The sequence below is a fragment of the Ailuropoda melanoleuca genome, chromosome 6 (genome assembly GCF_002007445.2).
Source record: "Ailuropoda melanoleuca isolate Jingjing chromosome 6, ASM200744v2, whole genome shotgun sequence".
Taxonomy (NCBI): domain Eukaryota; kingdom Metazoa; phylum Chordata; class Mammalia; order Carnivora; family Ursidae; genus Ailuropoda; species Ailuropoda melanoleuca.
The window spans coordinates 129,532,218-129,558,746 of NC_048223.1; the positions used below are offsets into that span (position 1 = coordinate 129,532,218).

The window sequence follows — 26,529 nt, forward strand, 5'->3', positions numbered from 1 at the left end:
TGCAAATACAGGCGGCGGGGTGGTGACTGGCAGAGCAGCAGGAGATGGGAAGCGCCCTCCCTGCTTGGGTGCTCCAGCGGGAGCAGGGCCCCGGCAGGTGCCGGGAGTGCCTGCTCNCACAAGGAATCAACCACTTGCAAATATGTTTGCTCTCCATGCACAGAACTTTGGGATCTGCTGATTTACAAGTCTCGGTGTGGGAGAAGAAGTGTCCTCCTTGAGGGGACATCTTACCCCATGCATAGGCTTTCATCGGATACTTACCCTACCTGCCACTTTTATGAGCTCAGTGAACCCCTCCAGCAACTCTAAGAGGGGGCACTTTACGGGTGAACCCCCAGCCCCAGGGCACGGACAAGTGGCGGGGCTGGGACCCTGAGGCCAGCAGCCCCCGAGCCCAGGGCTTCACGAGGGAATTGTGGGTCTGGATCCGGAGCACCGATAGATTGTTCCATGCAAGGCTCCTAAGAGCATTTCCCTCTCATCTGGGCGGTGGAAGGCAGCGTTTGGAGACAGAAGCCGGAGTTAATGGTTAAAACACGCACGTGCAACTCTTCGGGCGGCTCCGCGGCCTGATACCCAGGGTGAGACGCGGGTGAGTGACCCGCGGCGCCGGGCGGGTGGCGGTCAGTGCGGTGCAGCGGCGGCCGGCCTCCGCCTGCCCCTCCCTCCGCCCTGCGCAGCAGCCTGGCGTGTTTTCAGCAGCATCGTCGCCGGATTTTCGTGGACTGCGCACCTGCCCTTGTCAAGAATGAGACGGGCAGAGAAGGAGAAGAGGTGGGGTTGGGGTGTCGCGGGGCCGCGCCCGGAGGCGGCAGCGGGGAGTGTCGGGGGAGGGCCTGGGTTTGGGGGGCCCGCCCGCGGCGACGCGCGCCCCCNCCCTGTGCCTTTGACCTTGTCTCTTGGGAGAAGCAGGATTGTCCGCAGGTCCTTCCAGCTCCGCACATGAGGTTTCGGTTTGGTGTTCTCTTCCTGCGGAGAGGAACGCCTTAAAGACTCTCTGTTGCATGTTGTCTGCAAATACAGGCGGCGGGGTGGTGACTGGCAGAGCAGCAGGAGATGGGAAGCGCCCTCCCTGCTTGGGTGCTCCAGCGGGAGCAGGGCCCCGGCAGGTGCCGGGAGTGCCTGCTCACGGATGCAGAGGGCTGCCCACCACCTCAGGGTGGGTGGAGGGGAGAAGGCACCGGGTGCTGTGTCTGCCAGGGTGTAGGATGAGGAAGGGCACAGGACCCTCCTAGGCCTTGACTGCCTTTCTGAAGGCTGAGTTGTGCCCATAAATTAAGACTTGCTTCGGCGACTGCCTGCAATGTTTTTTCCTCGACATTAATGACACACAGCCCTGCTTTCTTCCTTGTAAACTTAAGTACGAAGGAGTATTATGTCCCCTTGAGAAGTGTTTCCGGGATAGGTCTGCAGAACACTGATGTGTTTTCAGGCAAGAACCCTGGCCCAGCCCAGTCGTCTTGGGCTCCAGGGCCTGGACCTGGGGCTGCTCCGTGGCTGTAAAGAACTGTGCCACCAACAGGCCTGAGCCGGTTGGGGTCCTGCCACGGTGGGGAAGGTAAATAGCAGCCCGGCTTCTTACTCCTTACCCGGACACACCTGCTTTGTCCCAAAAAGAATATGGTGAGGAAAGAACTTTTATAATGGTGCGTTTCAGCTGGGGGCTGATGGAAGTTAGGATTCCAGTTCTAAATAGAATTTTCAGGCAAACAGATGCATCACTGTACATACTTATCGTTTTGGAACTTAATTTGTACTGAAAAGACTCGCACAGGCGTGACTGTGGCATTTACTGTCGGCAGGGACAGCGACCACTGAGAACCGGGTCCAGGGGGGACGGAGGGGCTGGGAGCATGGCGGGCGGTTCAGGCGCCCAGGGCCACACGCGTGTTCCTGCAGCCGTCCGCTCCCACGTGCTTGCTGCCCCAGGAGCCCGCAGGGTCCACCTTTCCCTGGGGGCTGTTGGTGGCATCATGGTAGTGAGTCCAGGGGCGGGGCTTTCAGTCCCAGTGCTCTGTTTCCCCGATGCTCTCAGGATCTAAGAGGTGTGAATAGCGGCATAGCAAAAAAAAACAATGATAAAAAAAAGGAGATAGTGATGATAAAAACTTCACCGTGCTCCGTGCCAGGCACTGTTCTGATTTTTCTCCCTGCGTTCAGGTGCACGGGCATGACGTTGAGAGGAGGGACTGGCTGCAGGAGGCCCGGGGGCCAATCTTGAGGCAGGAAGAAGAGGTGCCACTGGGGGAACCAAGCTGGGGCCACATCCTACAAAGGATGAAATGACAACACCACAAAGCTTCATCTAGAAGCGAGGAGCCCGAGACCCAGAATGGGGAAGGGTCTTGTCCCAAATGAGGATCTGTGCCTCTTAGTCCTGGCACATAAGGGTCCTCCCCTGGGGCCGAGATGTGTCCTCAGCTCTGCCCTGAACACCCCACCTCCGCACTCACCATGTCCCCGGTGAGGCCGAGAGCCAGGCTGTCTCCTCCAGGGCTCAGCCTGGACTGAGGGTAGCAGTCACAGTGCCGTGCCACGGTTCGGTGCAGTGTGATGGCGCCTTGTCCTCTGCCAGGACTTCCCGCTGAAGGCTTCTGGCTGTGGCTGACCTCAGGGAAGGATCAAGACCCCCAGCTTGTTGCCCCTGAAGAGGCCTCTCGGGTCAGCATCATGTATGTGTACTTCAGGAGGCAACCACGGGCCTCCCCCCACCGGAGCCGGCATCCCCTAGAGATCCTGACGTGAGGCCCTCCCTCCGGGCACCGGGCCAGGTTAGGTGCCGTCACGACAGACCGTGTCCCCATAGTTGCGTGTTGGAGCCCCGCCCCTGTGTGATGGTGTGAGGATGTGGGCCTCTGGGCGCTGATGAAGACTGCATGTGGTCACGAGGGTGGGGCCACCGTGGGGGATCGGTGCCCTTCCCAGAGGAGGCAGCAGAGAGCTTGCTCTGTCTGTCTGTCTGCTGTGTGAGCATGCGGCTGGAATGCAGCTCCCATCAGAGCCCCGCTGTGCAGGCGCCCCGAGCTTGGGCTGCCAGCCTCTGGAGCCCTGAGAAACCATCTCCGCTGTCCCAGTAGCCTGGCCTGCGGCCCTCAGCCCTGCGGCCGAGCCCATGAGCTGGTGCTCTTCCGCTCCCCACATCTAGACACCTGCCAGCCTCCTCCTGATTGTCCACGGGCAGAAAACACGGCCCCCAGCACACACACACAAAATCCGAACCACACCATAATCATTTTATATGTCATATTCATGAGTATTTTTAAAAATCAGTGAAAAGATTCTTTGTTGTGTCTGCATAATTAACTCTCTTCTTAATCGGTTCCGTATAACCAGAGCTTTGGGTTGGATTTAATCCTTGGCCTTCACGAACAACCCCTCATGAACTTTCTTCACGTCTGTGTTTTATTTTAGGGCTTTACGGTCGGTCAGACAGAGCAGCGTGGGTGTGTTGCAGGGAAACTAGAGACGCGCTGGCATCAAGGTGTGCCGGGCATGGGTGTGTGGGACGAGGGAGCATGACCGGTGAGGGCAGGACAGCTCCTGGGCAGGACCCATGCGTGAGTTGGAGGACATGTGCCACGGAGGGCGGTTCTGGGAGCTGCTGTCCCAGTTCAGGACCTCGAGCTGGTGTGGACCCCGTGTCACATAAGCCCACGGCCCGGGTCTTCTCTGGGGCGCTGGAGTGCAGGGGGCTCGCTGGGGAGAAGCACACGGTGTGTGTGCATTTCCAGCAACGCCCTACGGTGCCCGCCCATGTGCGCGCCCCGCACTGGAGGCAGAGGTGACATTGGAACAGGGGCTCCGCGGCGCCGCGTGGCCCATGGGGGCTGGGGTGCGGGTGGGCTGCTGACCTGCCGTAGCTGCCCAGCCCCACACGGTTCACGGGCTTGCTGTGTAAGCGCATTGCTTTTGGGTTGGATCTGGCCCTGCTGAGGCTCAGACCTGTTTTCGGGGTCCTGGTGTGTGTGCCTTGCCCTCTTCCCTGCCCTGCATGGCCAGGCCAGCCTGTGTCCCCAGGGTCCCCTCCGTCTGCGTTCTGCCAGGGGAAGTGAGCGCAGGCCCTCAGGAACCCTGAGCCGGAAAGGGCAGACTGATGTCGGGGAGGGCAGCAGGGTGTGGAGCTGTGAGTCCTGCTACCAGGATGAACCCGCCCATCACGGTGGATGGCGGAGCGCCACGTCTGCCTTCTCTGGTTTGACGGCCCCTCTGCAGCGTCATTCACATTGATCATTACTATATTGGAAATAATTAACAGAAACAGGCCTTACCAGCTTCACTTGGCAGGTCCTCTAAATGGCCTTTCCTCCCCGCGGAGCTTTGTGGCTGTTTATTTCCTAATGTGGCTGTGCCTGTGCCTCCGATGATCAGTGTGCCGGAGGCTTCTGGAAATTTCTTTTGAGTTTGTGCTGTATTACACAAGTCCTTTGTATTGAGTCTTCTGTATTATAAACGGGGATTCTGTTGATTTGCAGTTTCCTTTCTTTCTTTCTTTCTTCTTTCTTTTCTTTCCTTTTCTTTTCTTTTTTTCTTTTCTTTTCTTTTTTTTCTGGTTTGCAGTTTCTAATCCAAGCTTTTCTGGGCTGGGCTCCTTGGTGTAAAATTACAGGGGTAATGAGGACAGTTCCAGGAGGAGAGCGGGGCTGGGTTTTGTTGGCCCCGACACACTTCTTTCTGGGAGCACCTGGAGGCCACAGGTCCTCAGGACTCCGGGGTCTTCAGCAGGGAGTGGTGGGGAGGGGCCAGAGGCCGGCAGAATGTTCTTGACTGGCCCTGGGAGAGAGGAAGGCAGGGCTCTCCCTGCAAGCAGCCGGGCCTCCAGGGAGACTTCCCGCACACCTGCTCCAGGCTCCTGCTCTCCAGGCTGTTTTTCTCTGAGTTAAGATCCTGGAAGAAGAATGAAATACTGCAAGTACATAAGCCAGGAGGTAAAGTCAAGCTGAATTTTTTCCCTCTCGAAAGAGGGCGGGACAGCAGAGGCCTGCCTGGGCACATAGGAGGATGCTCGTGGGATGGGAGCTGTGGCCTCGATGCCGTGCCTGGGGACCACTGGGACCCTCTCGGTCAGCACTGTCCCCTCCTGGCCCCACCCGATGGCTTGATGCCACCAGACTTTCCTTCCTGTCAAACCTTTATCGGTCACTCTTCCGGGCCAGGCACTGTGGCCCTCACTTGAGAGGGGGGGCAGTGAACAAGGACGGACTCGGTCTTTGCCCTCCAGGAGCGGTCAGTGGTCAGACGTGCCTGAAGCCATTGTGAAAGCGCGTGCTCAGTTTCTGCTGTGACCAGAGCCACCACGGCGTTTCCCAATTCCTCGAGAGCCCCTGACCCGGCCTCTCCCCTGGCTGGGGGTCTGAGGGGGCTGCTCAGGAGACAGAGGAGCAGGCCAGCCCGAGGGCCTGGGGGAAGCCGGCGAGGGGACTCTGGGGGCCTGCGGGCCTGGAGCAGGCTGGACAGGCCGCTGCGGCCATGGACGCTTGCTCGCAGGCTGAGCTGCTAAAGTGGCTTGGTCCTCAGAGCCGAGGGACCCATCAACACGTGCGGGAGACGGAGGTCAGCTTAATGGGCCATAAAATTGGCCATTTTAACTGCGTTTAAGTGTGCATTCGGTGGCATCAGGCAGAAGACTTTGCTTAGAGGTCATCACTGCCCGTCTCGAGAACTTTGTCACCTTGCAACCCTGAACTCTGTCCCTCTCCGCCCCTGCCCCTGGCACCCCCCCTTCTGCTTTCTGTGCCCATGGGTGTGACTCCTCTAGGGACCTCCCGTGAGTGGGGTCAGACGGGATTTGTCCTTCTGGGACTGGCTTATTCCACTCCGCGTGACGTCTTCGTGGTCCATCCACGTTGTATCGCGTGTCAGGACTTCTCTCCTTGTCAAGGCTGGAGAGCATTCCAGTGTGGATGGACCGCACTGTGTTTGTCTGCTTGTCTGTCCGCAACCCTTGGATTGCTTCCCTGCTTTAGGTAGCGTGAGTCACACCGCTAGGAACCCGAGTGTACAAATACTCCTTCGAGACCCTGCGTTCAGTTCTCCCGGGTGCACACCCAAAAGTCGAATTACTGGGCCACACTGTAATTGTATGTTTAGTGTTTAGAGGAAGCTCCCCACGGTTCTCGTGCTCCCACAAGCAGGGCATGGGGTCTCCCCTCTTTCTGCATCCTCGCGGGCACCTGCTGTCCTTGACCTTTTATACAGAGAAATGTGAGGTGGTGTCGCATTGTAGTTTTTATTTGCATTTTCCATTAGTGACATTAAGCCTCTTTTTATGTGTTCGTTTTTTAAAAGCTTTATTTTATTTTTATTTTATTTTTTTTAAAGATTTTTTTATTTATTTATGTGACAGAGATAGACAGCCAGCAGAGAGGGAACACAGAAGGGGAGTGGGAGAGGAAGAAGCAGGCTCTCAGCGGAGGAGCCTGATGTGGGACTCGATCCCATAACGCCGGGATCACGCCCTGAGCCGAAGGCAGACGCCCGACAAATGCGCTACCCAGGCGCCCCTAAAAGCTTTATTTTAAACAGGCTCCAGACTTACAGAAAAATCACCTGCATAGCACAGAGCTCTGTTTGCCCCTCACCCGGGTGCCCCTCGTGCTAACGTCTCACGTAACCACACGGCACCATCAAAACCGGGACCTCAGCACTGGCGTAGAGGCTTGCACCAGCAGACCTCACTTGCACCTCACTGGCCGCTCGCTGCAGTCCTTCTCCCCAAAGCTCTGTGTTTAGAAGGCTGACCTCTCAGGCCCTTGTGGACTTCATGTCATGCTGGCTTCTGTTAAGTGAGTTGGTCACTTTACAGAGCTCACCTGGCTTTCTCTTAGTCACTTGGGTCACCTGCTTGGGCTCAAGGTTAGGCTCGGGGTTGGGGTGCAGGGTCTGCGAGCCCCTCCCTGCAGCTGGCCGGACACATTGGTGCTGATGTGTGGAGGGTGGCTGACCTCTTCCTCGTGTCCCCCGGGCCCATGAGCCGCGTCCTTCCCTTTCCCTGCAGTGGGGCAGGTGGGCGGGCGGGTGACGGGCTCTGGCGCTGGAATCTGCTGGCATTATTCTTTTCACTCCTAGTGACTTTGAGGTTTTGGTACTTTCTGTATTCAAGTAACGCCTAGTGTGTGGCTTTATGAGGAATGTTTGATGCTGTGAAATCACTTGCGTGGTTTAGGGAGGACATTTGGGGAAATGGATTCCTGTAACGCAGCCTACATGATTTTCCATGACAAACATATCTTTATGAATCTTTTTGCGGCCATATCTTCCCTCGTGAAGAAATTCCTAGGAGTGGAATGGGGGCCTCATAGAGTAGGTATATGATTTCTTTCATGAGAAACTGCCAGAACTTTCCCCCAAATGGCCATGCGTCTGATGTGAAAGTTCCAGGGGCTCTGCGTCCGTGCCAACATTTGATCTCTTGGGTCTTAGCCTTGCCGGTGGGTGTACGGTCGCGTATCCTGTGGCTTTGGTTCCCATCTCCCTCGATACCCATGTGTTGAGGACGTTTGCATGCTGGCTGGGTATCAGCATGTCTTTTGAGAGGACAGCCCCACAGAGCTGAGTGTTGGGGGAGCTCGTGGCTGCTGGGTTGGTCATGACTTTTCTGATTTTCAGCAGACAAAACTAGAAGAAATTCTATGAGAACCATATCATCCTTTTATTCTGATATTTTCAATTCAAACTGAAGACCACGAGATGGCTATTTCTCTGGTTTTACATTTCTCTTTTTCCTTAGGCTGAAATTCGTGGCCCCTAGTGACACTGATGTGACTGCTTCTTGCTGTGGTCTGCTGTGTGCATGGTAGTTCCAAGATAATCACGACAACGTGGTTAGTGAAAAAGAGTTCACGATTTCTTTGCATTTCTTTCGGTCTTCAAGATACAGTGCACTAGGCTCGCTTCACATCACTTTCTACTTCTCAGGGATTGCTCTGTTTTCCTTGGACTTTCTGTTTCCGTTCTAGGTTAGAACATCCAGAAGTTAACTCAGAGTGTGTTCTGGGAAGAGCGGCCTCATCCTTGTGTTTAAATCCTCTTCTCTCTCTGCTGGCGGCAATATTTTCTAAGTCTTTTTTTAGTTCATATTTCTGTTTAAACATAATTTAAGCAAATGCATACATCTTTCCATATGCCTTCTCCCATCTTAGGCAAAACGCAGCCTACCGTGACCCTGTTCTGCTCTTTCTCATTTAATGCTGTGCCTCAGCTTTCCCTCCGTGTCCCTGGGAAGAGCCTGTCCCCTTCCTCTTGTGCAGGTGGGGGTCCCCCCGCCGTGTGGCAGCCCGTTCTCTGTCTGCGGACGTCTGGGGTGTTTCCGGTCTCTTGCTATTAGAAGTACTTTTACTCTGAGATAGCCTCGTGCGTACGTGCTTTCACGTGGTTCAGCATATCTGTGGTTTGATTGTTAGAGGAGGGATTCCCAGACGACAAGGGAACACGAGTCTGTGACGTGCCGTGGACCCCACGTCCCCTCTGCAGCACGTGCACCCCGTGTGTGCTGTGCCAGCAGTGTGCGAGCGCGATGCTCCCTCCACAGCTGGAGGTGCCGTCGGAATCGTGGGGGGCTGCCAGATGGGGGAGAGATGCCAATTTCAGTGTAATTTAGTCTGCATTTCTCTGAACATGGGGAAGTTGAGTGTCTTTTCATGTATTTAAAGGATATTTCCATTTCTTTTTATGTGACTAGTTTATACAGTTTGCCCATTTTTTTCCATTTTTCTCTGGGGTTGTTTGGCTTTCTTGTTCTTTGATTTTGGAAGTTTCTTTTTTTTTTTTATGATTTTATTTATTTATTTATTTATTTATTTATTTGAGAGAGAGAGAGTGCGCGAACACACACGGGACGAGGGACAGAGGGAGAGGGAGAAGCAGGCTCCCACCTGAGCAGGGAGCCCGACGAGGGGCTCGATCCCAGGACCCTGAGATCATGACCTGAGCTAAAGGCAGACACGTAACCACTGAGCCCCCCGGTGCCCCAATTTTGGAAGTTTCTTTTACTTTAGGGATATTCATCCTTTACCTGTAATATGAGTCACATGTACTTTCTCCATTTTAGTTATCATTTAACTTGGCTTATGGTAGAATTTCTTTAGTTTCCTCTTTGTTTTCCACGAAACATCGCATAAGCGTTTATGCTCTGACAAGATCAACCTGTCTGGCCAAGCCTCCACCTCAATGGGGACCCTCTTTTCAGGGTAAATGCTTGTTACTGATTTCTGGGTTCTCCGCGCTGTGGACCCAAGCAGAGGCCCTTGTCGACGGTGCGAACTTGCTCACACTGTGTGGGTGTCGGAGGCGGCAGGGTCCGTAGTCCCCTGCTGTCCCCCACTGGGAGGCAGAGCCCACCTCCCTCCCCTTCCCAGGGCTGGAGGCACCTGGCTGCCTGTAGTGAAGCCTCGTGGCCTCATGTTGGGGCATGCCCCCTGGGGACACACCACTGGCTGTGTGGTAGGAGGGCACCTGGGCTCCCAGCCACCCTTGCACGTGTAGACATGGGTGTGTAAGCCACGCTGGCGTGGAGCCCCAGCCCCACAGCTGCACCTGACGGCTCAGGGGTCAGCAAGGACCCTCCCAGCTAAGCTTGCACCGAGTTCCTGACCCACCTGCCGCCGAGCAGAATGAAATGCTTGTTCTAAGCCTCTAAGTGTTGGGGCAGTTTGTTAACCCAACAGTCAGAGGACAGGAGCGGCAGTGTTTTGTCAGCTTGTTTTGTGGAAGACGTTTTTAATTTGTTCTGTTTTGCGGTGCTGACTGCTCCATTTTTATGTTGAGAGGAAATGTGGGGGAGGTTCCAACGTTATGACATCATCACTGCCATTTTGCTTCTGCCTGGGAAGTACATTTCTTCATTTCTACTTAATGGTTTCGCTGATATATGTATTTGGGTTGAAATCTGTCTTGTTTTGTGTTATTCTATTAGCTGCACTATTTTTCTCCTTTCTTGCCTCCTTTTGCATTGACTGAGGGGTTCCCCCCTTCTGTCTAAACGTTGTATATTATGTTTTCTATCATTTTCATGATTATGATAAAAAGTAGCAAGAAAACATCAACTCCTTGAGGGCTAACCCTAATCCAAATCCTCCCCCCAGCTAAGAAAAAGGTACTTGGGGGGGCGCCTGGGTGGCTCAGTCTTTAAGCGTCTGCCTTAGGCGCAGGACGTGATCCCAGAGTCCTGGGATCGAGCCCTATATTGGGCTCCCTGCTCCGCTGGGAGCCTGCTTCTTCCTCTCCCACTCCCCCTACCTGTGTTCCCTCTCTCCTGGCTGTCCCTCTCTGTCAAATAAATAAATAAAATCTTTAAAAAAAAAAAGAAAAGAAAGAAAAAGGAACTTGGGAAATTTTAACTTGGCTTATCCCTGTTCTAAATTTTATGATTTTATTGCCGGCACTTTTTCTATCTTGTGTGTTCTGTGACACCGCTAGAGACGTTGTTAGCTTTCCGCAGTCACTTCTTGGCTCTGATTTCCTCACATGTTTAGCACTTCTGTTGCTGTTTCTTCCTGCCTTTGGGATCACCTCCCACCCCAGGCACACCCGTATAGCTTCCTCTGTGCAGAACTCGCTTCCTACTCTCTGATCCTCCCCTTTTCAGGTCTGAACATTTGTTTCTTTCAAGAGTGAGGGTGGAAACACTCTCACGGGGCTGGGATTCTTGTTTGGCAGGAATTTCTGAAGCGTATTTAGCCGCTGTCCCTTCGTCCTCACGCTCGCACTGCTCCAATGTCAAGTCTCCGTCACTCTCCTGCCCTTGACCGCGAGCTCTGTGCCTCCAGCAGACTGCGTTTTCTCTTCATCTTTGCTGCTTTTCCCCTCAAGTTTCGTGATGATATGTCTAGATTTTGCCTTTTTTGCATCTTGGAGTTGTTGTCTTTCATCAATTCCAGACAATTTCTGGTCATGATATCTTCAGATTCTGCTTCTAAGGTTTTTTCCCTTCATTTTTCCTTCTGAGAGAGCTTCTCATTCTGTCTCTGTTTTCTTACCCCTACTCCGTATGTTCTCTTTTTTTGTCTCTTTGTGCTTAATTCTAGGTGATTTCTTCTGAATTATCTTCCCATGTACCACTTCTCTGTTCTGCTGCCCAGTCTGCCACCAAGTGTCCATCGGGTGTCTGATTTCAGTTATTATATTTGTTTTTACAAAGTTCTCTCTTTTTATTCAGTTGGGCGTATCACTTCTTACAGTTTTCTACTCCCTGAAGTTATTGTCGAGCTTGTAACTTATTCCCTTAAGTAAAATAGGAGGAGACGGTGCAGGGGTGCACGGGAGTTCTGCTTTCTGCTCAGTTTTGGTGTGAGCCTAAAACTGCTCTAAAAATACAGTCTATTTAAAAAATAGGAAGCCTTGTTCTCTTGTAACCCGTGTTTGTTAATTCTAATGCATACAGGTTGAATGGGTCTCTTTTATTTTTAAAACTCGGTTCTTGCTCGTTTGCCTTGCTTCCTGGTTTCCCGGCTATCATTAGGCTCATGTTCACCGCTGTCCTTGAACATTTGCTTGCGGGATTTCTCGGAGACCTTGTATGAATATGCCCTTCTCCAGAGAAGGTCATGTCTGCACCTGCCAGGCAGCTGGGGGCACCTAGTCGGAACCACATCAGATCCAGCTCGGCCTGGAGTCCTTGGTGCCACTTGGGTCATCTGCTGTGCAAGGACCAGTCTGTGGTCACCACTCCTCAGGGTGGGGGGGCTCCCGGCTGTGACCAAACCAGCCGTCTCTACAGCCCCTCGGAGTCTGGGTGCAGTGTGGGTGGGCTTGGTCCCCAAGGGCTCAAGCATGAGGTGGGTGACCAGCAAACCCCCCAGTGGAGCAAATACAGGGTTCTCTCCTGCTTCCATCACCCCCAAGAGGCTAAGAGCAGAGGTTCAGGGGCAGGGCGGTGGCCACCCTTAGGCAAAGGTGCTTTGATTCTTCAGTTACCCCCTTCTCTCTCAATGTAGGAGGGCCCTGGGGTTTGTCTCTCGGCATTGTGCTATCTTGGGTAGAAGATGAGTTCCGACCTAACCTCGCCCGCCACTACCTGGGAAAGAGTTCTGAAATTCCTCTTTGTCCCCATGGAGAACTGAGGCAGGTCTGGAGGTGCTGCCTTCTGTCCAGGGGGGTCTGGGAGCAAAAAGAGGGCCACCAAAAGCAAGACTCTTAAGCTTGAGGCCACATTGTTGTGGTTTCAAGCGCACTTTTGGAATGACCACGGGTGGACCAGGGCGCTTTACTCTGTGTACTTGGAAGAGGATGTGGAATGAGACAATTTCTAATGCCAGTATGTGTAGCCGGTGTCAACCATGGCTTGGAGAAACCAGCGGACTTACGGAAGGTTCAGTTAGTGTAAGGGACACACCTGGGAAAGGCCTGGCTCTCCTTCTCTTTCTCCCACAACTTCTGTTTATGAAGAATTTTAGAAAAGGTGGTGTGTGCGTGTGAAAGCCATTACATAGCTTCCTCTGTCGACAAGCTCAGGGAATGATTTCTGGATTAATATTTCTTGAAACACTCACCTGCAAGAGTGCACATCAAGGCTCTGCCAGAGGTTAGGAGAACTGGCAGACATGGGAGCAGATGAGTGGTCATGCTGATTGGGGCAGATGGGACAGGTGGGGCAGGTGGGGCATGCACGAGTCTAGACCAGAGCCAGCACTGGGCAGCCCAACAAATGCACCATCCCTGCAGAGCTGACTCCAAAAGCTGGGTCAGGAGTCAGGGAGAGGAAGGTTGGTCGGCAGTATAGATTACAGTGGGGTCACCACTGTGTCCCAGACTGAGGTGCAGTCAGTGAGCTGAAGTCAGGAACAGAATTAAGAGGTGACACCACGAAGGGCACCTGAAAGGCTGTTCTCTTGGGAACAGGGCAGCTGCCCCTATAAACAGTCGGCCTGGTCCTGAGGCCTTTCTCCTACCGCAGAGGGCACTGGCCAGGGTAGGCTCTGCCCTCCCATGTTCGTGTGAGGAAGGCAGGCCGGACCCCAGGGTGGATGGAGGGTGTTCTGGGGGCTCCTTGTTGTGGACTCGTCAGACTGCTGGGGTCCGTGTTGTCGGTTTTATTTCTGCAGAAACCAGCACCGCGATTCTGGAGGCCGCACTCCTGACCGGGAATTGGCAGCAAATTCCTTCATTAGTGGGACTGGTTTACCGAAGACTGAAATGTCGTGCGCAGCGGACACGGGGTTTCACTGGGGGCGCCGGCGCATGCCAGTGACTTGTCTTGAGAACAAAGCCACTCAGAGAAATTGGTTTGAGAAATGGCATGAAATCAATTAAAACTCAACATCTTTCTTCTGCCAGCATTTGGGAGGAAATGAAAGCAAAGTGGACTTTGGCAAAAAGCCAGCAGGCCGCAGCGACATCAGGTTAGGAAGGAGGACTGAGGGGGAAGCCAGAGGTAACCTGCCGGTCCCCGCGAAGGGCACGTGGAGTCTGAGCCGCTGGCGCCGCGCAGACCTTCTCGGAGCCACTCGATTGTCACTCACTGTGGTTTTAATTTACGCTCACTCACTTCACTGACTTTTTTTTCCATCTGGAATTCTGTCTGAACTTGGGAGCCAGGTCCGCGGGAGGCTAATGAGCTGCAGCCTTATTCTCTCCAGCAGGGTGGGCGGCCCACTGTGTGGTCAAACCCCTGGGCTGGAAGGACCTGGTAATCGTCCCTCTCCCCTTGGGGGGCACAGTCCACAGACCCCTGCCCTGCAGTCTCATTCGGACAGCCTTCCGTGGGACCGTGGGGTGGCTCCCTCCACAGCGCGGTCCCGCAACGCAGGCCTGTGTGTGCCTTCAGCTGCCACTGCTGACCCCCTTGTCCACCGGGCCGGGCCGGCTTGCCGGTGGTCCGTCGGGGCAGGTCTTCCAAAGTCTGGCTCGAGACCCAGAAGTCTGAGTCCAGTCTGGCCTCGTTCTGGGGGCGGCAGGACTCCTCTCACCTGTCCGAGCCCAGGCTTCTCTGAGAAGGAGGGGCGCTGCTTGGGCGGGGCTGTGAGGCCCAGTGAGGCGCGGGCGCCGCACCTGCAGGAGCCGCTCCTCCCACACCCCTGCACACCCTTGTGCAATCCAGTCCCTTCGTCACACTGTGCACACGTCCTCCTCTCTGTTGTAGAGGAACCGCGGGAAACACACATGCCTAGTGCCCCAGCCACCCCAGGGGAGCCCCCGAGCAGCAGGCCTCACACTGGAAAGGCCCCTCCGGAGTCGATGGTTCTTCAGGAGCTGCTGGGTTCACGGGAGCTCCCCTTTCAAAAGCAGCGGATCAAGCCCCAGGCAAAATTCCAAGTCCGGCTCCTGGCCCTGGCCTCACAGCTCTGGACGTAAGCCTCTGGGGCCGGGTGTGTGGCTCCCGGGGGCTGGAGCACGGCCGGTCCGCCGCTGGGCCCCAGCCCCCTCACCTGCACCCTCCGCTGCTCACTGCCTTAGTCTCCTGCCCTGCTGCCGGCCAGCTCCCTGGGGCGTCGCTGCGGCCACACGTCCTGAGGCTGAAAACTCTTGACGCCCGCAGGCCTCCGTGCCCGCGTCCCGCAGCACACGCCTGACTGGAAGGCTGGTTCCGGGCTCAGCCGCTCAGCACAGCGTTTAGTTTCCCCAGGTGACAAAGGCTGGGATGTGGGTCGGGGGAGGACCCGGCTTGGGCAAGCCCAGAGCGTCACCAGAGGCGTGCTGGAGGAGGGACGGACAGCAGGACGTGCAGCAGGACACCAGGGCACCAGGTGCTGCCGGGCTGGGTCGCATCAGGGCTGACGACACAAGGACACCGGTACCCAGTACAGGCTCGGTGAGCTGGCGGTCAGCCACCCCAGCCAGAGAAGTGCAGGGTGTCCTGCTCCGATCCTTCTGCCCGACAGACGGTCACCTCCCCCTCTTCCTCAGCCGGCCTGTGGGGCCTTGGGCTGGGCCCTGGTGGCCGAACAAAGGCAGCTGTGTTCCGTGTTTATGACCCTCATGAAAGGGGTGTTCTCTCCAGTGCTAGGCAGGCCCACGGCCACGACGCCCCGAAGCATGACGGGGTATTCTTTGCCGTGGTTTTGGATAAACACGCTCATTAGCCCCGAGCACAATGAGTCCGTGTTCGCCCTGCACACCGGGGTGATGGCAGGAAAGGGCTCAAGGGACATCCCAACCAGAGGGGCGCAGGGTCAGGGGGGGCAGGGCACTCCTGGGGACGCAGGAGATCTGCATACCTGCTGCCCCAGCCCCGCGCCCCACGCTCCCATCATTGATGGAGGCCCTGACTCCGGTGACTTGGGGCCGCTCGGTGCTGAGTGCGCTCCATCCCCTGGCGACCATCGTGGGCATGGGAGCGTGGGCGGTCAGGGTGTCAGGGCACAGGAGGGGCAGGGCTGCCTCTGTTGGGTGAAGGCTTTGTGTGGCACCTGCAGGAATAACAGCCCAGGCGAGGAGCGGGCGTCTGAGGCCGGGGCTCGCTGGCTCTAGAAGCAGCCAGTGCTCAGGTCATGTCCCCGCGGAGCGCGCCCAGGTGTGTGGGTGCAGGTGGGGGTGAGAGCCGCCCCTCCCGGCTGGACGCAGGGCCGATGCAGCAAGCTCCCCCGTCCCGAGGGCCTGGAGACAGGATGCGCCCTGAGTGCATTCCCGTCATGTGCTCGTGTCGCACGCGTGTGAGTGTGGCCCCGGGGTTGTTGGAAAATCGCAGTTGATCTCGGGGAAGGTACTATTGAAGACAGAATGTTTGGCTTTCGATATCGTCGCACCCTCCCAGCCCCAGAGGGGCCTCTGCCGCTCGGGCACGCGTGGGCCTCTGTCCTCCGTTCTCTGGTGCGTGTCCCCAGGTTCCCTACACACTGGTGGCAAGAGTGGCTCCCCGGTGGGCATGGGCAGGGTGGGAACGGCCCACTGTCCGAGCTTCTGAATGGCAATCCTCTCCTGTGTGGTCCTGACCAGTTGTGTGCGTCAGCGACAAAGGGGTCTGGTTTCCTGCCCCGCGACTCAGCTGCAGGCAGACGGGCTTTCCTCTGGAAGGCTCTGTGGTGCTGGTACCGGGGACAGAGTTGCCGGATTCCCAGGAACGTTTGTGGGTGAAGCCCCTTTAATGGTATCCGTGCTGCACCCGCCAGGAGACATTTGTCCTCCAGCAGTGAAGGGTCCATCTGAGGTCTTCAGGAGGACTGAGATGTGCTGAGAATCTTCCTGGAGCACAGCCGTCATACTGAGGATGGAGGCGGGACTCGTTCACTTGTCCAAGTCAGGGGGGACCTCAACACACCGAGGTTCACGTATTTCCGAGGAAAGACAGTGTTTTAGGTGGTACCTCCAGCCACATGTGACGGCCAAGCGGTCTGGCTGGCAAGGACAACTGGCAGGCTGCGGCCCTGCTGTCCCTGCTCATGGCTCTGCGTGGCCTGTCCTGGGGCCTGGAGGACAGTCCCTCAGGGTGTCTGACCTCAGGCCTGCCGCCTCGGAGTTGCTGCAGGACAGGGCAGGTGGACGGTGGGAGCCGGGGTCCCTGGGGCCCACGCTGCCCGTCCACCCTTGCGGCCACGCTCACGCCCTGGGCTTCAGATTCTGGGAAGCTGACTGTACCATGGAGAACCAGAGGGGAGCGGAGACGATGGCATCGTGTCCAAAGTTGTTTGTGTCAGGGTAGATGGAGCTGCAGTTTCCGAGGTAAATGGAATCGTTGGCCAGGTGGCCATGAAGACCGCCCGAGAGACCTGCCTGCACGTCCCCGCCCCAGGACGCCGGGTGGAAGGGCCAGAGTTGGCTTCAGCTCATTTTACAGGGCAGAGAGTGAGGCAGGCGGAGGCAGAGGGATCCATCCGGGGTCAGAAGACCGCGTGGAAACCCGCAGCTGTGACCTCGGATCTGTTGCTGGGGCTGGGTGGGCAGGGGCTTCTGTCTGCCCGCGGCCTTCCCTGTTGTGCCCATGGGGGGTTGGAAGAGCAGACAAACTTTTGCTGAGGGGAGCTGAGACTAAGACCCGGGAAGGGCGGGTGCTCGGACCCTCGAAGGGCCGCCCCCTCCTGAGGGGCCTACGATCGAGTTCCCACCAGCACCGAGGTGACCTCGTCTGTCGCCACTCACTCGGAAACATTTTGGGGAGACTTTCAAGAGCCAAGTCTGTGCTTCTCCTGGGTATGGAGGCCTGAAATGACAGGACTGGACCCCCCAACCAGGAGCAATGGTAAGACAGGTCCAGGCAGGTGACCCTGGGGTGGGGGACACCAGGGTGGCCCCGAGGAACAGGGAGAGAACAATACAGTTCTCCTGACAGATGCAGAAAAAGCGTTTCATAAATTGTAACAGCCACCCCCAATGTTTAAAAACGTGCACTCAGCAGATCTGGAATACAGGTAAGTTTTAATCTGAGAAACAAGCCATCGGAGTCCTGTAGCAAATGTGATGCTTAGTGGTGGGCCATGCAGAGCATTTCTCTCCAAGACAGAACAAGAGAAAGCTGCTTATGACCACTATTTCTCCCTAACGTGCCCTGGAGCACAGGAGCTCAGGGAAAATAGTGGGAGAGTATAGAGATCAGAAGGGAACAAACAAAACTTCCGTGTCCGGAGAATGTAAACAGACGATCAGAACTGAGAAGAGATTTCAGGAAGTTGCCGGCACAAGGTCAATATAAAAACACCAATAACGGGTGCCCAACTGGCTCAGTCGGTGGCCCGTAGGGCTCTTGATCTCGGGGTTGTGAGTTCGAGCCTCATGCTGAGCGTAGAGAGGACTTAAAAATAAAATCCTAAAAAAAGATCAGTACTGGTCCTTTACAGCAACTTTCTGCCAGCGACAGTGAGGAAAGGGGGCAGTGGTCACGACATACCTGTCGTCGTACCTGTCGTGATGGCAGCACACGGACGAGGCACCAGCAGGAGGCAGATCACACGTTGTGCAAACCCCTTCGGAGAAAATGACGCAACTTCATTGAAAAACTTTTTTTTTAAAAAGTCCTAAATAAATGGAGACCTGTACTAGTTCATGTAAAGACTCCATGTCAAAGAGATGCCAGCTCCCTCCCAAATACTCTGTAAGTTCAGTGTAATTCCAGTCAGAGTCCAGATCGGGCTTCCATTGCCCTGGACAAGTTGGTGCGGGAGAATCAAAAGCCAAGTTCAAAAAGCAACAGCGCAGAGGTGACGAGCCCTACCAGACGTCAAGACATCTCACGAAACTGCGTAGTGATGTTGGTCCAGATTGAGGAAGAACCAGCACATCGCAGCCGGTGGTTAGAGCCCCGTGACAGCAGGAGGCGAGTGGACGAGCTGGCACCGTCAGACCGGCGGGAGGGGCGGGATCCTCGCTGCGGACGACGTGCACACTCGGTTTTCCACGTGAGAAGATCCCTGAGCAAGAACCTTGGAGGAAGCCTTACTGCGCCAGGGAAGCATTTCTGAAGCAAGAAAGAAACCGTCCTAAACAGAAGAAAAGATGGCTAGGATGGTTTCTGCCGGATGGAGGACACCATCAACATTGAAAAGGACTAGCCAAGACTTTACCAACAAAGGGTTAGTATCCAGAATATACACTGGCCTCCTTCCCAGCAACCAAGGACAAGTAAGGGACAAAGATGAAGGTGACGGGAGGGAACGAGGATCACAGATGCAGAAACCTGGCCGGCAATCGGCATAGCAAAGACGAGCTACGTCATCAGGAGTCAGGGAGGCGGCGAGGCCTGTAGCAGGGTCCCCTCAGCCATCACGCGGCCAGCGTCACACCACGGGACATAGGCATTTCTGATGCCTGAGCCCACCCCCGGCCCTCCCCCGCTAGGTACCTGCACAAAGCCATCTGAGCAGACATGCGTCGGATGCCCACGGGGCCGTGCTCACTGTAGCATCGTTTGTGAAGGCGGGAAGATAGAAACCGCTGGGCTCCCCTTCAGCAGGGGCGGTGGGAAACGGACGCGCGGTATGGTTTGCTCACACACGGGAGCACGGTGAGAACGATGGGCCCCACAAGCACCAATGTGCATGAACATCAAGGAGCAAACATAGAAAATTGCCAAGGATACGTGTAAGTGTGATACCGTTTCTGCTGTTTCTGAAAACACACGAAGCAATAATAATGAAGGTCCATCCACGCGGGCAGAGCCGTGCCTGGGAACGACAAGAAGGGGCTGGGGCATGAGAGCCGCGGCGCCGCGTGCTGAGCGTGGTGAGGATGGAGGTGGGGCAGGAGGTGGGGCTGTGGAGCAGAGCGCAAGGAGGAGAGGAGGCAGGGGCGATGGTCAGAAGAAGGGTGGATGGGGGGAAGCGACGGTCAGAAGAAGGGTGTACTGGGGGAAGGGGCGATGGTCAGAAGAAGAGTGGACGGGGGGAAGGGGCGATGGTCAGAAGAAGGGTGGACGGGGGGAAGGGGCAGACTCATTCTGATGTGCTGGTTCTGGGATGGACGTGCCGCCCAGCACGGCAATTGTGTGTCTGCGGCTGGGAGCCATGGGGTGGCTGAAAACGCGTGTGGGACTGGTCTGGGGCACAGCCGAGCTCTCCTAAGGATAGCAGACAAGGAGCCGGGAAGGAAGGTGGAGGCCGGGGGCAGGGGCAGAGTTCAGACCTGGGCCCTCTGGGGACCTGGTGAGATGGCCGTGTGGCGGTGACCCTTCCTCACAGAAGAAAGTGGAGATGCCCACGGGTTATGGGGTGCCCTAGTACGCCCTTGCCAGGCAGCTCCTCTGTGCCGTGGACAGGGGTGGTCCATCCTGGATGCTCAGCCTTCGTTTCAGAGACCTTCCAAGTTGGGGTTGAAGGCGGCAGTGCACCTCGGGAGGCCTGTTCAAAACCCAGCTTCTCCTGGAGGACTGGGAAGGATTGCTGTTTTCTTAGACGTGTGTTCTTTTATTTTCTAAATTCTCGATGATGCGCATATACTCCTTTCATCATTAGGAAAACAGGTGCTATTTGAATGAGCAAACTGCTCCCCAAATTTTGCGAATCAGCACGGCTCTCGTGCCTCCTCCTCCCCAGCCCTCTGGGGGCTTTGGAAGGGACACCATCTCTCATGGGGTTCTGTGCGAGGACGGTCTGCAAGGGATGTTCTGGTCACAGTGATGAAAGGCCTGTTGGTAGGTCTGTGCATGTAAGTAAGTTTGAAGGTGAAAGTAGTTATTTTTATTCTAAGAATAAATACATATTCACTGTTTCAAAAAGTGCATACAGTGCAGAAAGCTATGAAGCCAGGAGTCTAATCATCTGAGATCCCATCCCCTGGAGGGATTGCCACTTTATACTTCGCTATATACATTTCCAGACTTCCAATTTTTCTGTGAAAGCAACTGACACACACACACACATTTTTTCACTTTCCTATCGTGTCAAAATACACATAACATCAAACTTGCCATCTTAACCATTTTAAGTGCATGGTTCCGTGGTGTTACATACATTCACACCATCGTGCAGCTGTCCCCACCATCCACCCCCATACCTCTTTTCATCTCATAAAACTGGACCTCTGTCCCCACTAAACTCCACGTCCCCGTTCCCCTCCCCTGCCCTGGCACCCACCATCCAGCTTCTGTCTCTATGACCTTGAACTAAGTGCATGACGTAAGCGGAACCACACGATACTTGTGTCTGCGTGATCTCACTCGGCACCATCCTCAGGGTCCATCCACGCTGCTGCACATGTCAGAACTGCCTTCCTTCTTGAGGCCAAAGCGTATCCCACTATAAGGATGGACCGGTTGTCTATTCATCCGTCAGTGGGCACTTGGGGTGCTTCCGTGTTCTGGCTCTTGTGAATAGTGCTGCTATGGACACGGGGGTACAAATATTTCTTCTCAACCTTGCTACCCAGTAGTGAGATTACTGGGTTATACGATAATTGAATTTTTATTTTTCTGGGAGTGTCCATGCTGTGTTAACACAGCTGCGCCATTTTGCATTCCCACCAACAGTGGACCACGTTCCAATTCCTCCACATCCTTGCCGACACTTGATGTTTTCTAGGTGGTTGTTTTTTTTCTTTTTGATAGTAGCCACCCTGGGTGGAGACGGTGTCTCGTAGCTGTGATCTGCTTTTTCCTAGTGATGAGCAATGCCGAGCATCTTTTCGGGAGCTTTTTGGCCATCTGTATGTCTTCTCTGGGGAGACGTCTCCGCAAGTCCTTGGCCCATTGTGAGCCAGGTTGTTTCTTTCTTTGCTGTTGAGTTGGGGAGTTCTCTATATATTCTGGGTACTAATTCCTCATCAGATACAGGATTTGCAAATATTTTCTCCCCTTCTGTGGGATGCCTTTTTACTCTGCGGATAGTGTCTCTTGATGCACAAAATCTTTAAATTTTCATGAAGCACAGTTCAACCATTTCTTGTTGTGCCTTTGACATCGTATCCAAGAAATCATTGCCATGTCCAGTGTCATGAAGCTTTGATCCTGTGTTTTCTTATAAGAGCTTTGTTGTTTTAGGTCTCACATTTAGATCCTTGATCTAGTTTGGGTTAATTTCAGTGTGTGGTATTGGGTAAGGGTCCAGCTTTATCCCATCGCATGGGGACGTCCAATTTTTCCAGCACCATTTGTTGAAAAGATTGTCCTTTCTCCATTGAATGGTCTTGGCACCCTTGTCAAAAATCATTTGGCCATATATGCCAGGATGTGTTTCTTGGCTCTCTATTCTATTCTATTGGTCTATATTCCTGTCTTTAATGAACACACTTATTTTTTAAATAGAAATGTGATCATATTATACAAATTGGCTTTAAAATTTTTTATTTATTATTTTTTTTTAAGATTTTATTTTTAAGTAATCTCTATACCCAACGTGGAGCTTGAACTTACAACCTTGAGATCAAGAGTCACCCACTCCACCCACGGAGCCAGCCAGGTGCCCATATACACACTGGCATTTAAAATAACCTAATATGTTGTTTACATCCTTCCATGTCAGTAAGTATAGACAAGCCATGTGCAAATGGTACCCTTGTGTTCTGGTAGATGCCCATTCCATCAGTGATGTCGACGATCTCTTTGTGGACTTTTAGGATGCTTCCAATTGTTCGTGTGTGTCATGTTACGGGCAACATTACCATAATCATCCTTGAGTGAGCTGTTTTGCAAGTTGTTAGAGCAGTGCCTGGCACAGGGTGAGTGCTATAAAAATATCCGGTAGAATTTGCTCAAACACCATTATTCTATCATTTCCTTGGGACACATTTCTAGGCGTCACATTGCTGAGTTCATGGCTGTGCACTGCCTGCTGTCTCTCCCTCTGGCCTGGGGAGCAGCCGCCCTCTGACATGGGCGCTGGGCTGGATCAGGCCCCACGAGCGTTCGCGTCCTCGTCTCAGGGCACCATCACCCTCCACATGGGTAGGGTTTGGACCTGGTCTCCGGAGCCCTCCTGCATGTCCCCCCAGCACCTGCCAGCTGTGTGACCACAGGCAAGCTGCCCAGCCTCTCTGGGCCTCCATTTCCTCACCTGGGCAGGAGAGGCGGTAATGACAGTTAGCCAGTGGGGCCACCGGGATGGAAACGGGTTGGTGCCAGCGAGGAGCTCAGGAGAGCGTCAGCCAGAAGAGTGTTCTCACCGTGGTGGGAGGCACGGCGCCAGCGTTAACCAGAACAACCTGATAATTTGTTCTAATTTGTAGTTACGCAGGTGTAGACAAGCACCGGGATAACCCAAACCTATGATGTCCCACGTTCTCATGATCACACTGGATGTTACTGGTATTCACTCTGAGGGTTCCTACCAGATGACGCCCGCTGGGTCTAGGATGGGGTTAAATTTGGACGTTTGAGTCCAAGTTGAAGGGGTGGGGTGGGAGGGAAGGGCGGGCTCAGGGCTGGCTGGGGCAGGTAGGGCCCTCACTGGCCAAGGATCAGGCCCTAACTGGGGAGAACCACGGCTAGGAGCCTCGTCCCTCATCCCCTCCTAGTTCTAGACCCAGTGCAGCTGCGGCTGCGGCTAACGTCTTGGGCAGGGCAGCAAAGTGCAAGGCCATCTGCATCCCTGGTCATAATTGTTTCCTTAATGCAGTCAGACCGGCTGTTCCTAAGTGCCCTGCAGCCTGGAACCCTATAGGACCTGCGTTTTCCAAAGAGCCTACTTCCTTGCACTTTGCTTCTCCGGGGCTTCATTGTGGAACTTGGCTGGATGTCCGGTCAGGGGAGCTCGTGTGCCCCGCATTCACACGACCGGCCCTGGTCTTACGTGTCGGATTCATTCCTCAGGGTTTAGTGGACACTCATCCTTCTAGCACCTCACCATTTAGAGTAAAACATCCTTTTGGAGTCGAAGTGCCTTCATATTATTGACCTTGTAGCTACGTAAAATCCAGAGGGGATTTTCCAAGGACACGTGCTCTCCTGAAGCCGTGGAGGGCGAGCTCTGTGCACAGGACTTGTGCAGCGCAGCCGCGTTCCCCACTTGTTTCCCCGTGAGGACGTGGCCAGACCAGCCCCAGTCCGGGATTCCTCCTGCTGTGCGCAGGGAGGAAAGCAGCTGCCCCGGTCTGGAGGGCTGTGCCTTTGCCGTGGGCAGGGCAGACCGCCTCCTCCCCCACCCTGTAGCCGTCCACACGGTCTGGGGCCGGAGCGGTGCTGGGCTTTCCTGAGAAGCCTGTCCGGGGAGGAGAGCTGAGGGATCGGCTGGCTGCGGGCATCTGCCTAGAAACGCGGTGGAGACGGTCCCTCCCCCTGGATTCACGGCTGGTAAATTCCAACTGAAACATAAAAGCTGAGCGCTCTGCTGAGTCATAGAACCTGGGAGCGGATTTTCACGCGTCCGCCTGAGTGTCCGCCGAGCCAGAAGGATCCGCGGTCCAGACGCAGCAGAGGTGAGAGCAGGGGGCGCACGCAGGTCTGAGGCGGGCAGGGTTTCTGTTCCGAATGCTGCAGAGGCTTTGCTGTTTCGGGCCTGGGCTCCAGGTCTCTGTGCACATGTCACTACATTTGAATTCGCTTCTATATTTAGCATGCAGACCTGTGTCGCCGGAAGTGAGCAGCATGGAGGAGCATGTTATCCTAGCCGTGCCGAGAGTATCATGGAGCGAGATGCTTGAGATGTCCTTCTCTCTGCTCCTGCGTGCGTCCTGGGGAGGCTGGGCCTGCTTCCCCGTGGGCAGCGGGTTTCTCCGCCTAGACACCGTGCTTTTCCGGCCGCGTCCCCCAGGCTGGAGCCTGTTCACATGGCAGCCGCAGGGTGGGAGGAGGGCCAGGCTGGGCCTTCGGCCAGCGCCGGGTGTGGCGAGCACCCCGGGAACCCAGCACCCGCGCCTCCTTGCACAGCCAGGGGCCCCGATTGGGGCGGCTGGTGCAGGGGAGCTCCTTTGGCTGGTTTTCTTGTTTAGCGTGGGGCGTGTTGATGGCTCTGGTCCTTACCGCCCACTGGCCTGGGGTTGGGTGGTCTCTCCCTGTGACCCTTACTCAGGACTCACATTTTGTCCAGGGACACCACTTCTTACGCGAGGAACTTGTGTTTTGGGGGAACAACAGCTTGTTAACTGGTTTCCCACCCTTTTCCTCGACAGGCGCGGTGGCTATCCCACCATGGCTGGGTTTCTCCGGTTGTTCGGAGAAAACTGGTGGTTGACCAGGGGCAGGCAGGGTCGTGTGGAGACAGTATCACACAGGCAGCTTGCTGTGCTGGGATCTGAACGTCGGCCGGACAGCCGTGTAAGCGGGCTGGCGGTGTGGCCCTTGGCGGCTCTGCCGTTGGTCCACAGGCGGGGCAGAGCCGGTAACACAAGAGAAGGGTTTCCCTTCATTCAAAATCCGGACTGGAGTTTGTACCAGAATGTTCTCAGCGGGTCCGAGCCTTTAAACAGGTCATCCGTGGCGGCTGTCACGGAGGAACCGGTCAGGCCAGGGCGTGACCTCGGTCCCAGGTTACGGGTGAAAGGTCAGCCTTTGTCTGAGGTTCTCTGGGGATTTCGGAGAGTCTAGTAGATGGCGGTGCGTTCACTCTTTAGGCTGAGGATGCGGCCGAGGGGTGGGGGTGGGGCATTTGTGTCTGGGTTTCCTTTTCCGTGATTCCATGCTGAACGTGGGCAGGGAGCGCGGAGTTCCCACGGCCACGCAGACGCCCTTGAGGGCCCAACGCTTTGAGGTCCCGGCCGGGGTACCTGAACAACGGAGGTGTCCCTGCAGCCAGGCCGCTAGGAAGGAGACAAGACTCTTGGTCCCATGTAGTTTGGAACAAGCTGCTCTAAGAGCTCGTGGAGGCTTCATGCCGACCACGGCTTCTGTGCACCGCGTGTTCCACGTGGGACAGACGCCACATCTTTTTACTTTTCGCCTGCCTGGTTTCCAGACACGGGAGCCGCATGGATCCTGGAGCAGCCTCTATTGTGCAGACACGCGGTCTTTCTGGAAATATCCCCCCACCCCATCTTCCTGCACAAACCCCATGGGCACCTGTTTCCTGTCTCACATGTGGTGCTGGACCAACAGGGCTTCGGGGCGGGCTTCGGGGAGCACCGTGGGGCGTGCTCGGGAGCCCCAGATGGGACCCGGCCTTTGTTGGCCCCAATGAACAGCGAGCGGCGGGCCGTGGCCGCCCCTCTGGCGTCGTTCTCCATGGCCCCGGGTGCCAGCACTTACTGACAGCTCAGCAAATTCTATCAGAATCCCCGTGGGCTGTAGGAACCCGTGTCTGTGCCAGAGGTTTGGGCCCAAAAACAGCCTGGCCTCGACGCGAAGCCAGATCCAAGCCTAGAGGAGGGAAGGGGCGCTCAGCCGGGGATACTGTTCTGCTCGCGATGAGGGCTTTGACCCAAGGAGAAGGCCGTGAACGTTCAAGACCAGACACCTGGAGACTTGGTCAGTGTCTGCTTCGCACACGGTGTCTCCAGTGTTAGAGCGAGCGGCCATCGAGGAGCGGCCCGCGTCCCTGGAGCCCTGTGGACACCCCCCTCCTGGTGGGCGGCAGGCTGGGGCTACTGTCATAGCTGCTGGAGTGAACCCAGGGAAAAAACAAGAGAAGGCTTCTTCTCTCCGGGCGCTTGGCTCACGACCTCCATGGACACAGGTCGGCGCTGTTTCCTCCTGGCCCTCGGGGTCCCCGCACCTGACGGCCAGCTCTGCAGCCTCTCGCGGAACCTGTTCTGGGCACTGGCCGGACACGAGGGTCTGCGTCCTTCTGACGGGTCATTAGATGTGTTTTCTTTATGAAATACAGGTGCGGTTTTTTTTTTTTTCATAAAGTGAGTCTATTCTCATGATAGAAACATTAAAGAAATCTAGAAAAGGAAAAAAAAGATGAGACCCACAAAATAAGATATTAAAACTTTAGAATAGCTTCCCTTTCCTTTTTTTTTTTCCTATCCGTTCCCGTTTTGCCTTCTGTCTTCCCCCTTGTACGAGACACTCATTTTCCTGTTAGAATAAGCTCTTACCAAGCATCCCTTTAAAGTCTGCCCAGTACGTCATTGTGTGGGAACTTCATCCCTGAGAGTCGAGATTCATTCCGGCTTTTCACGGTTACAGACAGTATGGCACTGAGCACCTCTGAGCAGAAGGTTTCCCCCGGATCCAGACGACCTCCTCGGGGTAGACTGCTGGATGGCAAACCCTGGACTGGATGCTAGGGGCGCCCTGCAGGTCTGTTAGGACATGTCTCCACGCTCCTTCCCAGTAGGGCCCTCGCCGCTCACCAT

The 26,529-nt window shown here is 55.2% G+C and overlaps 1 protein-coding gene across 2 annotated transcripts in view; it reads left to right on the top strand.

The window, feature by feature from the left end:
• Positions 1-430: 430 nt before the first annotated feature.
• Positions 431-26,529, top strand: part of JAKMIP3 (Janus kinase and microtubule interacting protein 3) — a 92,934-nt gene continuing 66,835 nt past the window's right edge. For both annotated transcript variants that reach the window (XR_004626321.1, XM_034663457.1), the window contains exon 1: positions 431-777. The gene's annotated coding sequence lies outside the window, so the exon portion shown is untranslated. The remainder of the gene's footprint in view (positions 778-26,529) is intronic.